This window comes from Anopheles darlingi, chromosome 2 (genome assembly GCF_943734745.1).
Source record: "Anopheles darlingi chromosome 2, idAnoDarlMG_H_01, whole genome shotgun sequence".
NCBI classification, from domain to species: Eukaryota; Metazoa; Arthropoda; class Insecta; order Diptera; family Culicidae; genus Anopheles; species Anopheles darlingi.
The window spans coordinates 6,090,001-6,105,000 of NC_064874.1; the positions used below are offsets into that span (position 1 = coordinate 6,090,001).

The following is a 15,000-nucleotide window of genomic DNA, read 5'->3' on the forward strand; positions in this document are numbered from 1 at the left end:
CGTGCACGGTGGTGCTGGAAAAATGGCCGATCCGTTCCGATCCGTTCCATCCATCCGAGAACCACGACGAATCAAGGAGGCCACGATCGCGCATGCAAAACGAATACCAGCTCGAGCAGCTGATGGTGGTTATGAAAATGGTGCCATTAATATGCACTCCAGCGATCAGGGAAGCCACAAGGTCACGGTGCGCCAGCGCGATTGGATGCGCCTGGGGCACGCGGTCCGCGCGGAAAGGGGGCCCCAAAGGGCCACAAAATCCTCCAATCCGCAACCGAGCGACCGAGTCTCTCGCGTCCCGCGCGTCCAATGGTTTGCACAATGATTAAAAAAGTTATTTTCCGTGACGGACCGACGGATTGCGGTCCGAGATTGATTGGGTGCGCGATCGGCTGTGCGATGGCGTGTTTGATCGCGTAAACGCATACGTAGAGCGCACCGGTAATAATCTTTATTAGCAACCGATTTAACAGCCCTCCAGCGAAGAAGAAGATCCAAGCCAAGGGCCTGGTGAGCGGCCGCTGCATGCTTGCGGTTAGAACGACCTTTAGTTGGTGGATGGGGCACAATAAAAATTGCTTTTAGTTCGTCCATTTAAATCCCGGGGTGTTGGCCGGACCGGAAAGAAAGGGGAAAATCGATATCACACGGTCTACTAATGGCGTCACGGCCCCTCAACTAGCAAACAATAGGCGCGCGGGCGCGCTGGACTGTATCACGATTGCCTTACGCGCTGCCAAATTGGAGGCCACCGAGTGGCGGAATTTTGGGCTGCATACCTTTGACGGACAGAAGAATGTGTCAAGATGAAATCCACGTGCCAACGTGCGGTGGTTGCTGCTGCAATCTGATTCGACAGGATCTCGAGGCCACTCGATGACATGACAGATAGATGTGGGGTGAGGTGCTGGCATTAACTTTGCAGATCCTCTCGAAACTTCGAAACCAAAAACGGTTCACCGGCGTCAACACTAGCTCACCAACTTCCTGATGCTGCCCACTAACGCCCCGAAGGCCTTAGGATGGATTTCGCTCGACAAATGTCTGACAGTTGGACTTGGGCGCGCTCAAGGCAAACCGATAGTCCCGCTGATATAGGGGTCGGTTGGGGCAAAGAAGCAAATCAATTAAAACCCTCAGCTGCCAGCGGCCCGGCTAAGCCGGCTCTTAAAACACTCTCAACGATCGCCCGGGGAGTGTTTACGCTTACACAACGCAAGCTATCAACCATAAAACGCTTGGCGCTTGGCGATAATGAGGAACTGTGACAACGGATTGACAACGAAGATGACAACGATGACAACAACAGCAGCGACGCAGTTGATGATCGCGGATCATCAACACGAAGTAGCGGCTCGAGATACGAGAGAGAGACAAAGCGCACTCATCTAGTACAGGCATCTGAGCGTCCTAAATTTTCCAGTAGACCTGGGGGGGAGTTCCAGCGTTCCTCTAGATGGAGGTGACCGGGTCCAGGTTTCACTGCCCACCACCACCACCACGGTGGTAGCACTTTGATTATAATTAATTACCTAGACAATCAAATAATGAAACCGATCCTATCATGCATTATGGAAAAGCCCCTTCCGTCCCGTGAATGACGCACAAACCATCGATCGTCGTCGTCGTCGCCGTCGTGGTCGTCGCCGTGTTCTGGAAGTTGAGAAAACCACATCCCCGAACCGATACCGATCTGAGCTGACAGCGCTTGTAGATAATTAAACGGGAGCCGCTGCTGCTGCTGCTGCTGCTGCTGCCAAAGTCTGACCACAGACATCTTAAACCGTTGCGTAAGCTTGTGTCTGTCAAGCGATCTCTATTCAATTAAGTGATCGCTGGCACCGAACCGAAAGCAAACCAAACAAGCACACACCCTTTCTCGATTCTCGACTTCTCTACACCCACTTGAAAGTCAAAGCAGAGTAGTATAAACAACCGCCGCTGCCGGTTCTAGAAGACTCTTCCCCATCGATGACGTAGAGTGCACTCGGGACAACAAGGGGCCACGGGCACGTTGCTAGCGGCAAGGGAAACACTAATTACCGTTAGTAAACAAGATCAGCCGGCCGGGCGACGGTAAGGCAGTCGTCGCCTACTGTCTGCGGTGTGGTCTGAACTTCAACTTGATCTTGCTACTCCGGGCGCTACTACTACTGCGCCAATGGTGACTGGCTCAGTCTACTGCTACTGCAAGCGCGAGATGGCTGGATACCAACCAAACATAGTAGCCACTTTGCGGGCGCGCGCGCGCGCTCGCCTTGCTCAAGGTGTTACGAGTTTATCGAGGTGCCTAACGCCAACGGAACGCATCTGTCACCATGTAACGAAGCGAGACAGGCGGGGAAAATTCCTATCATTCTCTGTGGTGGCTATGGCCACTTTGTCAGCGGGGGGGTTGCAGGGCCGGATTTCCATGACGCAAATACGCAATGCATTATTTATCGTTGACGACGGCGCACGACGACGACGACGACGTGCGCGATACATTTCATTTCCTCGGCTTGAAAAATGCGGTCCAATTCTCCGGCCCAAAAACGACTGTAACGCGTTTGATGGTGTCGAGGCGAATTGATTAAAAAAAAAAGGGTTAGCAAAGCGATGGGTGGTGACCGCAAGGACGCTGCGTTCCGTTCCGCTGGGCTGGGTTTTCAATCTCCATAATTACCCATTTTCACCGCACGTGAGACGTCAGGCGGCAAGGTTGCGAATACACCCCGGGATTTCGCTTTGACGCTAACAGCGCAACACCCCCGAAAACATTGGGGCGCGTAAACATTGCACCCCTACCACCCCGTTCCGGATCCAATATTTGTTGATGCTGTAGTGGGAGGTGAAGAAGGAGAAACCGCACGTGAGCTACGATCATCGGCCGCGGCCGCGGTGATGATAAGCAAACATGGTGCCAGGTCTTCGCCATCAACCCTCGTCAACCCGGTCTAGGTGTCCAACGGTGCCGGTGGAACAGCAAAAGGCACTTTATGCTCACGGGCACGTAGCAACCACAAACCGGCACGATGGGGATACGTCCTGGGACCTGCGCATTCCGTGGGCGCTCTCGGACTTTGGATACCGGGTTCACCGGCTCCGAATCTAATGAGTGCCGTTTGTATGCGCCCGGTGGAGGAAGATGACGGGACCGGCCTGGTCGTGCGTGCGCCACACGTCAGAATGGCCCCAGGCAATGGGCGCGATTGCCAAAAGTCGCCTACTTGCCGCCCTTGTGCCCTCATCTTTTGGGCAATGTTGAGCAACGGTTTTGGCGGACACCCGGATTCAAGGCCACCGGGGTTGATTTTGCGGCATCTGTGGCCTCGATTATCTGTGGCTTGACTACCGGCTTGACACCCCCCGAGGGGCTTGCACTTCACGTATCGCGTACCCAGGGGGTGCGATTGATCGATCGATCGTGGCTTGGCGCTTCCTTCTAACGCCCTGGGTGGGCCACACGGGGGATCTCATCCCTCGGTATTGACTACGAATCACACATAACAAGACACGTAGCAGCCGCATTCCCACCAACAGCAGCAGCAGCAGGGACCGGTAAACACACCACCATCGATGCCGATCACGGTCCGCACTGCCGTGCTGTGACCTTGTGAAGCTCTCGTGAACTGTCCGCGGGCTGTGACGCACGGATGACGCGATGGGCAGCTTTGCGTTACATTATGCTAGCGGCCGGTCACCGGTCGCTGATTACATTACCGTGCTGGGACGCTATTCCCTGTTTTCAGACGCCTCCTATAACCAAACTATCGGTTTTCTTCGGGCACCCTCTGGCTGTTTCGCCCCTCCGCCCGCTCGGTGCGGCCTACGCGTAACGTCGCCATTCAGTCATATTATTATGTCATGCAAATTAGGAATCGAAAGCGACTGACAACCTTCGGCTCGAGCGACACTCGGCTGGCTGGATGCTGGAGGATGGCCCGGGCCTGGTATACAAGGATCAGCAACCACACGCCCTGCCAACCGGCATCCGAGACCGGAATGCGTAAAACAAGTGCAAAAGCAGGTTGTGGAGGGTGCAGCGATCGAAAAGAGGTCATTCCGTCTTCATCTTCGTCGTCGTCGTTGTCGTTGTTGTCGCCGATTGCAGCATCCCGTGACCAGCCAGCACAAAGTTTATCTGTGTTATGGGGTTCCGCTCTCGACCGGCCGCGGCCAGCTCGCGGACAGGATGGTGAATCAGTAAGTTATGCGAAGAGATGCAAAACTTTGACGCAAAAAGGTTTCCCGTCTCTCCGGTTCCTTCCCTCGATACGGGACGCGGGGATACATAATTCATCAGGCCATGTATCATCACGAAGATGACGGGGAATCGATGTTTGGTCTGGTATAGTAGGGGTGGTGCGCCAATATCGACGACAACCGGTCGACGGTCTCGACGGCAGGCCGGACTCGTTATGGCCATCCAACGATCGGATTGGTATTGACATCGATCGTCTGTAGGGTGTCGGAGTCGTTGGCACTTCCCACGTATACGCACTACTTTTCGGTTAGATCATAGGGTTGAACTCAGCTGCCCAACAGTGTGTCCGCGCGTGGCCGACCACGGTGCCCGAACCGGAGGCATCGGATCGGAGCGCATTTCGGCTGCGATGCTGCGTGATTACGTACCATACCGTAGCCCCATCTTTTTTTGTCATTTTGCGGAAGGCAACAATAGCTCGATTTAAAGACTTGAAGCTCGAGCTCATACTCGGACGCTGTAACGTTACACAGCGTTGCTCTACATTCGCCCTACATCTCGCACCGAAAACCACATTACATGCTAGCTGCTGCCCTACGATGTCCATGGTGTTGTCTCTCAAATAGACACTTCATCGAATGGTGGAATGTAACATGCATATTATACCTACCCTCTCCTAATAGCGCTTTGCGCTTTTGTGGTGTTACTAAGTGACGTAAGCGACGCTGGTGGCTGCTGGCCAGCCGCGTACCGGCAAACAGCGTACCGTGAATCGCGAACGGCGAGGAAAAAGAAAAAGGAAAAACCCAAACAAAACATCCATCTCACTTTCAGTTACTTATTGCCCCCAACGATTTGGTTTCCTTCAATCTGAACCATCGCAGAAAAACCTTGGACCAACGACCAGACCTCACCGTAATACCGTAAGCCGGACACAGGGAAGCGGCTCTGACAGGATTCGTGTGATTAGTTCCTGCTTCTTTTATTGCTTTACAGATCAGGGCAGACCATGAGCGCCTTAGAATGTGGAAAGATGTGTCAATTAGTCATCTGTCGTGGATTGCTTTGTGGAGCGGATATGGTTATTTGACATTTCATTGAGCACGCGAAACATCCAGAACCAAGCAGCGGCTCAGAATCAAGTCTGGTCGTCGTCAGAGATTGATGAGCTTGCGGTACCGGCGATGCTGGTGGGATGCCGAAAGCAACAGCGCTATCTCCGCACTTTTGCTAATGGTGTTCGGGATGCAAATATGATAATGGCGGGCTTTGTCCACCACACCCGTGGCCATCATTCGTCACATATGCTGGGCGGTGTTGTGTATTTTGTGGTTAACCGGAGGTTTTGCTGGTTGCCCGGACAGAAAACGGATATGATGATGGCAACTCCTCCTGCACGATCACGATCATCATTCTTGTGTTGTGAACGGTGCTAATACCATGGCAATCTGTCGTCGTAGCGGATGCGCAACGCAGTTCGTTGAGCTTTAAGCCGCGACCAACGGAGGGTTTTTTGTCATAGGATATATGTTTTCAGGGAGGGGACTTCAACGCGTGTCCGTGTCGCGCCTTAGTGGCCTCGCATACTGGTGCGTCTTTCCCAATTAGCATCGCCGCCACCAAGCGATGCGAGACAATAAATGGCCACAGTCTTTGGAGCGTGTGGCCGGTGGTGATGATGAAGGCGATGATGATCGACGGTTGCTTTGGTTGCTAAGGCTGTGCGCCTGTGTGTTGCCACTACTACCGCGATCTGTCAAAATGGCATAACACTGGCTTACTATAAACTATATCGTGACACCACACACCACACCACGGCGCAGTCGAAGCAGGCGTTGGGGTTTTCTCGTAATCATAGGCCATGGGAGCTGTTGCTCTACCTCCTAACGGTGGCAGCGTGGTATTGCGACAGGAGTTGAAAGAGATGCGGCGATACGGAAGAGTGCCTGCGATGACCTTGAGCAGCTTTTCACGATCATGTTGGTCCACGCCAAAGTGCCTCCGAGCTCCACCATTTCCTGCCACCGATCACCGGATAGCGGATTCTCTCCCCCACTTTCCACACCGCCACCGCGCAGACCAGGGCCAAGTCAGCCAGTCAGTAGTCGCCGATCGCCATTTGTTTACCGCAGACATTAGCGACTGTTTGAACTTGAGCCCCCCCCCCCCCCCTGCCTCAGCATGCGATATCTGGAGCAAACTCTATATCAACCTCTGCGGATGCGTCAGCATCCTTCTCTCGTGTGTACCAACCCATCACCGACAAGACACTTGACCGAACCGCGAGCGCAACGCACCCCACCCTTGTTGCCCTTTTGCTATCCATTAAACTTAAACAACCCGCCGCCGCCACCGCCGCCGCCGATGAGCGGGTGTCGTAGGTCCACGGAATGGCGCTTTGATTTTGGCGAAAATCCATTTGACCACAAACCAGCTGCTGGTGCATGCACTTCTTCTGCGCCGCTGTACCGCCCCAGACCGAGCGCCATTGTGCCCCCTCCCCCAAAAGGCAGGCTAGTGTCACAGGGCAATCGGCCGGCCACTGGCCACGTAACTGTTGATTCTGTTTTTTTCCATTTACCGCGAGCATTGGGCGATGGGCGACCTTCATTGCGCAACGCAACGAGACGACAACACGCTGGGCGCTGCGGTGTCTGGAGCGCAGAGAGGAAGGGGATTTCGAAGTCACACGGCCATCCAATCGGACGGACGAAACGGACGATTTGCACATGGGATGTGGCCTTGGGCAGCCTCCCGGAGTTCAACGGGGTACCCACCACGAGAGTAAACCATGCCAGTGGAGTACTCTGAACTTTCGATTCGCGCCGTACTCACCGGCAAACCGGGACAATTCCGATAAGGTCGTAGCGAAGCGGCGGTACAGCGGCGGCGGTTGATGCTGGTGACGCAAGACGCAACCGTGGGATGGTCTAACAAAGGCCATTCGTCTTGGGCGTCTTGGACAGTCATTGAATAATTCGCCTCAATAAACCTGCTCGCATCGCATCGGAAGAAAGCCCGTGAGGTTAAGGGGTGAGAAATGTCCAAAAACAAAATGGACATACGCACCTCCCCCCACCCCCTGCTAGGATCGAAGCAAAAATGCAACTCATTATGCGTCAACGGCGACGCATGGGTGTGCGATGTGCGATGACGAACGATCGGCTGCGCGTTCGAGATGAAAATCCGTAATGTTCGCGGTGGTTGGCGCCCCAAAAATGACGCTCGTTGGCCAGCGAATCGTTGTCGGCGAGTGGCCGAGCGACCAACCGACCGACCAACCGACCGACCCATTACATAAGGATGAAGGTGCGATGCTGTGGCCACCAGTGTGAGCCACTTTAGACCCCCGGGGGCCAATTCCAACCGGGCGACCTGGCGTTGGCCGGCCGTTGGCTCGGTCGCTCGCTCTTTCTCCGCATCTCTTTCTTTCCCCCGTAACTTGGGTCCAATGTTTTCGATTTTTTTTGCGCCGGTGCGCGTCGTGTCTTACTCTTCTTCTTCTGCTTCTGCTTCTTGTGGTCTTTTGGGGGGTATTTCAGTGAGCCATTGTGGGGACTGGGACAATACTCGAACTCTGAGCCAGGGTCCAGCACAGTCATGCCGTGGTTGCGACATCAGAAGCCGACCCAGCCAGAGAGAAAGAGAGAAAGAGAGAGAGCGAGACCGTGGGTCAGTCAGGAAAGGTTGAATCCCCACCACCATTTGCGGATTAACCCCGGCCCGGGTCCTGGCTCCCGCTGCTGCACTTGAAGCACTCAGATACACCTTTACGCACACGACACTTAACGTTGCGCCTCTTGCTCACTAGTACGCCTCTGGCTGGTAGGAACTGTAGTGGACTTACCTTTCCAAAAAACGTAAAAATTCACTAAACTGACCGCCACAAACACACACACACACACACACACGTTGGGTGTCCTCGCGTTCACTAGTACGCCGGATTCGGGATTTCTAAATGGCAACCTAGAAACCACCGAACACCGAAACAATGTGCCGGCACCGAATGCGCCAATAACTCCCACGTCTCCTGAACTTGATATCGCACTTATGCGCACAGACACACACACACGCGTTGGGGGGCACCCAGCACCTGGAGTTTATTAACCGGCCGATCGAGGGCCTATTATTGTGCTGGGAAATGCTGAGTTGCAGAACGGTTCACGTTCACGCCCGATGCTAATGCAGGTCGGCCAACGCCTTCGTCGTAAGGGATGCACCGAAACCCCTCCCTTCTTCGTAGTCCACGTTCGCGTGACCGATCGAGCGAGCTCTTGCTTCTTACGCACTAACTGGCGGAGAACGATATCTTTTTCACTCCGAAGGTACTATTCCCGAGATCTAAGATCTAAGAGCGTTTGATTGTCAATCACCAAATCACTGCCGAAGTTGTTGTTGTTGCTGAAGCGCCTGTTTTTTTGTTTTTGCTGAATGAGCTGCTAAGGCGTTTGGTTTTTCCTGTTTTTCTTTCCGCGAACGCAAACCTCGGTCGGTGGCGTATCGCGGCGGCGTATGCTGGGCGAACGATGCGGGAGAAATGAGTTTTGGTCGCGCGCGACACCGCGGTTTTATATGACAACCCCCACCCGTCGTTCTGCTACACGAGGCGCGAGGCGGGCATCCCGCTGTCCGGCCGCACCGGCGGTCGGTCGGTCGATCGGGTGGCGTTGGCTCTTCGCCCGTGGACAGTTCGCGGATCGCATCGAATCGAACGCTTGCATACAGCTCGCTCCCGCGGTCGTGTCTCACTAGAGCTCGCTCCATCTCCATTGTTGGCCACATCTCGTGGCGGAATTGTAGGAAGGTGGAGAGGGGAGGGTGGAGGTAGGAAGGGTGGTTAATGCTAGCATCTTCCTCCACTGCTGGCACTAGCACCCTGTGGTTGGTCTGATGGTATGCGAAACGATGGAACCTGAAAAGCTTTCAGCTAGAAGAGGAATCCCCAAAGGGGTCTCTGCCTAGTTCTATTCTTGGCATTTGCAGTCCCACTGCATCATGGTTCTTTGTCCGGACCCGTCCGGAGAGTGTATTTACTTGGTACTCGATCCCGAGCCCCCGCCGTGCGAGTTCTTGGAGGAATCGACCGGTGTTTGGACCGGTTTCCTTCGATCGATTACGTCAAACACAGAGGACTGGTCCTGGTCCAGGATTAGCCATGCCGTACCCATGGCAACTGCACTTGCTCTGCGCAGGTTGGGTTGGAAGACGTACGAACTCGAACTCACAAAGCTACCCTGGCCTTCTGAACCGCTACCGAGTACGACGCGGTTCAATTCATGGGCTTCGTTGGGTTGGCTTCGCAGGACCAGTTCCCTGGATGTCTCGCGACGTACCAACCTGATCGCTAGTGAACCGGAGTGAGTGGCAATGGTTGCTCCTCGGAGAAAAAAACGACTAACCTTGGACTTCTCGGTACACGCCTCCATTGCACCACACGTACACGTGGATGCGTCTGTGCACTTTACCTTGTTAAACTTGGCCCATTTCGATGGAACAGGATTCTGTAAAATTTTGCTGTCCATCCCCCCCAGCCCCGGCACCCCATACAAGGCGCTATATCCAGCACATCAACCAACGAACCAACCAGCACCAATGGCGGGGTGGGGTTACGCGAGAGGGAAACCATAACCTTGGATCGGTTTACTCACTTTTCGAAGGGATCTTCACGAAATACCACGGCCGAGAGGAATCGGCTGCAGACCGGCTGCAGCGTTCGAGTATCTTACTCACGGCACCGTTAATACGGATCGAATGACGTTGCCAGTTTCGGATCGCGGCCTGGCTATTGCTCTAGCATAAAATCGTATCCTATGCGGTCCAATTTGGCATTCGAACGTTTCGTTCCCGTTGTTTACCGCGTCGGCAAACAGTATGGCACGTCCTCGTCAGCAGGGTCTGGCGTTAAAGCGAGCGTTTTCCTTGAGATCACCGATCAGAACCGCTCCAAATCCGATCGATTCGCTACGACAGCTGCTGCTGCTACTGGTGCTACTCGAGAACCACTTTGCTGCTGGTTGGTTGAAATTGAATGTTGTTGTTCTTCGCGGCCACTTTGCGTTGCGAAAGTCACGCGGTCAGAAACCTTTTATCTCCTTGCGTAGTTCCGCCGAGCTTCGAATTGCTAATAGTCACGCTGGATCGCCGAAGAACTCGCCCCAAACAACCACCGAACGGGGACGCAGAACTGATTTTCGGGGCATGGTATAGCTATGCGTGATTTGCTGGATCCAGATTAAATTTGGTAACTAATGAAATGCAGGACTTTCTACCCCGATAAGCACCTGACGAGGTCTAAGAGCCCTGCGTGACCATTAACGCCCTTTGAATGACGATATCCCCCCAAAAAGGCCAATGGACTGCTTGGTAACAGAACAGAATCCTGGATGAGCGCCCCGTGTCACCACAAACAGAATGATGCCATCTCTCGGGATGCCATAAACGGTGCCATCATCTCGTGCCGACCATGTATGTGCCACGGGAAGATGCTGCCCGAAAGAGGTACGAACGAGATATCCGCGTTGAAGGCTTCGGAATAGAACATTCCAGAAATCGTCTGGTCCGTCTGGCAGCAAGGAACGGCATTCAAAATTTGAATAAATTGATCGTGTGGTCGATGCTTCGCCCCTGCCGTTGCCGGTTTTGCGTCATGTGGTTGTGTAGTCGCGCGCTCAAAATCAAATGACTTCCAGACGACGCTCAGGTCCAGTTCTGTTCGGAAGGAAGCCTCGAAAACGTGCCAATTGATGGAAGAAAATGAAACGAAGATGTTTTGCGTGGACACCGCAGCATTGGCTAGCGCGGAATGGGTTCAGCTAGGGAGTGGCCGTCTTCGCTGGAAGGCTAAAGACTCGCTGATAGGAAAGAAAGTTTTGGATGGAAACGCTCCCCCCGTTGTTGGCCTTATCAATCGGGCACCGACTGCTCGGCGCGTGACGCGTGAAGGATTCTACGTTTCATCTTCGAACCGGTTTGCTTTTTTGATTTTTTATTCTGTGACGCTCTGGTCGCCGCCTAATGCGATATCGTGAGTTGGCGAATTTGAAATTCCGGTATTTTTGTGTAAAAAAAGAAACAGACGACCAAAAGAAGAAATGTCTATGCTAATTGTTTACGGGAAAATGTGTTGGCTGGTGGGCTGGAACCCGGGAACTCGGCCACGCCGTGGGGAAGATTTTTGGGGAGAACATGGATTTCGGTCAGGCGCGGCATTGTTGAATGAAAGGCGTGTAGTGACGCATCCGTGTGCACGGAAACTCGCTGTGAGTCGTGCAGTAAACAGCCTTAATGCAGCCAGCTAAAGTCTCGTGTAAACATGGCCAATGCCGTATTGTGGACCTTGTGAGCAATCGACCGGTCGGAACGCAAATCTTCCTAAAACGGTTTCATAGAAGCCGGACCTACAAGTGCCTCTATCAGGGTGGTACAGGCACCGTGTATTAGCTGTGGGAGGCGTTGGTTCTCACGCTTACAGCAAACGGGCGCCAGAGAACTTTTTCGCCTGGGCTTTCCACAGCCACACCTGCTCGATACGTGAATCATTTCGCGCGATCAGATCGTGACGAGCAGGAGAACCACAATAATAATTAGTTCGCCAGCAGGTAACCTGCGGGATCATCTTTCCGATTAATTCCGGTGGTTTACCGGATCCAGAGTCGGACACCAATGAACGCGAGCTCGTCACCTTGACCATATCTTGACTAAATCGTCGCCGGCGGCTCGGGGGAAGCTGCTCAATCGTGTTGAAGAAACCTCCTCTAGCTAATTGAAGCGGTTCATTCGGTGTTTAGATTTGGTGTTAGTAACCGACCCTAATTAGCGCTCGATACTTCGAGACCTCTCTTTCGACCACCGCTGGGTGGATACTGTAACCCTGATCGTTACTTCACGCCGCTGCTTGCGCGTGCACGCTCCAAAAAGAAAGCTCTTCGCTTCTGACCCTCATGGAAAATTTGAAATTTTAATAGGCAACACTACAAAAGGATTGTCCTTCGTTGCCATGGGAGATACAGACTAACAACGGTTTTTGGGGCCGTTATTTGGTCGACTCAACTAAGTAAGACAAGTTGGACTTCGTAGTATCTGAGGAAGGAGACCGTGGTAAAGGCCCACGCAATCCTTGCTTCACATTCGAGATAAGAGAAGCGCTTCATTGAACATCCTACAGTAGAGTCAAAGGTGTGTGCTTGTGGATTCGAATGGAATGGAAGCTGATTTGATGTCAAACACACAAAACCGCAACACAAACCAGCAACAGCAACTCGTCTCAAGCTGGCAACGGTCACAAAAAAGGCAACCCCCCAACCACCATATTATCTTATAAATCAGTTCAATTTGCGTAAACAGAACCGCTTACAGCGTTTACTCACAATGATCAGTACACGAGCGCACGCGTACCCGGGTACTCGTGTGCCATTTCCGATGCCAATGGCGGACCCGCCGTACGTTTTTTTGGCGATCCCTTTTTGTCGCTGGGGAGAGGTGGGTTGCCGGATTCTTCTCATTAGACCCGGTGAGTACTCAACTTCTGACACGGATTCCCATCAATCAAAACGTGCGGTATTTATTTTTATTAGCTCTCCCCCCTTGTCTGCATGGCTGCTATCCGAAATCTGCATATCATCGATCGGAATTACTCCCTGAGGGGCAGACCGGTGCGGTGTGGCGGTGGTCTATCAACAAACCATCACCATCGCTACCACCACTACCAATCCTGTCCAATTTTCTCTTCAGTCCCACACGGGGTCCCGGACCGAAGATTCGCTACCACGGGGTGATCCTGTTTTTGGTGGTAATCTCGCACATCAGTCTGCGAAGATGGTGACGCGTGATGGGACACTTACGATTGGACGGACTGCGTAGTGGGGTAGTGAATTGCGACAATGCCCAAGTGGTTGCGTCGAGATGTAGATGTCGAGCCCAGAAGAACTTCCCTATTGCCAGCCAGGCTGGATGACCTCGAGCCGATGTGGCACGGTAATCTGTCAGCGGGCCTGGCAGCGGTCGATAAGCGGCGTCTTCCGTACCAGCCAGCCAGGCAGCCTCCCGCAACATCGCCCCCCCCCCCCCCACTACTCTCTTGGGCAATGTTTTATTTATCGCGGAAGGTTGATCGTGGAACGTCATCGGTCATCGCGGAGTGTTTGTTGCACGATCGGTGAGGCGCGATGCCGGAGCTTACATTCAAGCGCCATTGTCGCAACGGAGGGTGTCCGTGTCGTCTAACGGACTGTCACTCCACATGCCCTGTCCATGCTCCCCCCCCCCCCTCCCTCTCCGTCGTTCGCGACGTCTTCGTGCAAGGCATTTAATTTTCGTAATGTATGCTCTCGGTGTGTACGCTCCCCGAGCCCCTCTTCTAAGATGGGCCGGATGGGGCGGTGAGCCGTTCGTTCGATAGCAGCGATATGGGATTGGAATGGAGTCGTACCGAATACGCGGCGATTGTGGTGGCATTAGCGTGAATAGATTTATCTCTCGCTACGCAGCAATCGCGAGGCCTGCGGCGAGACGGGGCATTCGGAAAGGGACAGAGGAGAGGAGGGACATTATGGACACTTTATTTATTCATTGAGGAGTCAGCTCCTCTCGAGAAAATGTTACTTGGCCAGAGAGAGGGCATTCGCGATTGTCAGGCGACGGCGCACCTTCGATTCGGATTCGCTCGCATGCTGAAGGTCTGGGAGTGGCTCCACTCCACTTTCAGAAGGTTGCGTCCCTCCGGATGATTGAGTCTGCAAGGTCTGGAGGGCACACATTTATCAAATAAGCAACGTTCAGCCCCAAAAGGATGGCACTCGGGATTGGCAAATTACCGGACATGTCATCGACTGATCAATCCAAGTGGCCAGTGCTTCTGCGGGGTTTCTTGGCGTAGACTTTGATCTGTCTACCAAATCTACCGAATCATCCCTGCCCTACGTCATCAGTGTCTCGGCACATCACAGCAAAGTGCGTCTGTGTACGAGACGACGTCGACAACGACGACGACGACGATTCCAGAAGACCACTTCAAAATCGAATCTCTCCTGCTGATGTCAGCCATCGTTTGTAGTTGAACTTTGGACGAACGATTCGAACGTTTTTTGTGTGATGTTGGGACACTTCCTGTCCGATGGTGACATTTGTAGTATTTGCGGTTCAAAAACGAGAGTGCAAACAGGCAGAAGATGGTCCCGATCCGAGCTCCAGAATGGCCGCTGAACCGGATGCACGGTGCGGTATCATTTCGGTGTTTCGGGATCCTGACGAAACGGGAGTACAATGTTAAGCACACAAGCGAACCGCCTTGCGTATCGTTGGTAAGATCAAACATTTGTCCAGATCGAGAGATGTCGACCACGGTTTGTGCGTGGTGCAAACCGGTTGTGGGCGATCTACGATAAATTATTTGGTTTTAAGAGCGCCGGGTTGCAAACCAGAAGCATTGGTTGCAAATTATTCTATTAAGCGATTTATTTGCTCAATCTCTAGCGGCTTTCATGCGGTGTGCTGAGCGGTCGCGACGGGTTATTAATGGAGTTGATAAAATTCAAATGAGGCATGCAAAAAAGGTGGAACGTCTAGCTGAAGCGCATGCTGCCAGAAACCCGGAAACGCAGTGTACCGGAGCGATCCGTGTGATCAACCGCAAGGAGCAACGAGGTACGCTGCAGAAGAAGTACGAGCCGGAGAACCTGGGACTGGAGAAATCCCAACAAAATCCATGCGATCACGTGTCCACCTAACGACTTTATTTTATTTGAACGCACTCCCGATCCGGCACGGTATAAACTCGGCGTCCAAGTTGACAACCCCCTTAAAACTGTTGTTTTGAT

The 15,000-nt window shown here is 53.2% G+C and overlaps 2 protein-coding genes across 2 annotated transcripts in view; one reads left to right on the plus strand and one right to left on the minus strand.

The window, feature by feature from the left end:
* LOC125951987 (elongation of very long chain fatty acids protein) overlaps positions 1-8,714 on the minus strand; it is a 14,808-nt gene extending 6,094 nt beyond the window's left edge. The window contains exon 1 of the mRNA XM_049681174.1: positions 8,034-8,714. The gene's annotated coding sequence lies outside the window, so the exon portion shown is untranslated. The remainder of the gene's footprint in view (positions 1-8,033) is intronic.
* Positions 8,715-14,941: 6,227 nt separating this feature from the next.
* The window catches only part of LOC125951976 (integrator complex subunit 5), a 4,004-nt gene continuing 3,945 nt past the window's right edge, over positions 14,942-15,000 (plus strand). Inside the window, exon 1 of the mRNA XM_049681155.1 lies at positions 14,942-15,000. This exon is cut by the window's right edge and continues 189 nt beyond it. The gene's annotated coding sequence lies outside the window, so the exon portion shown is untranslated.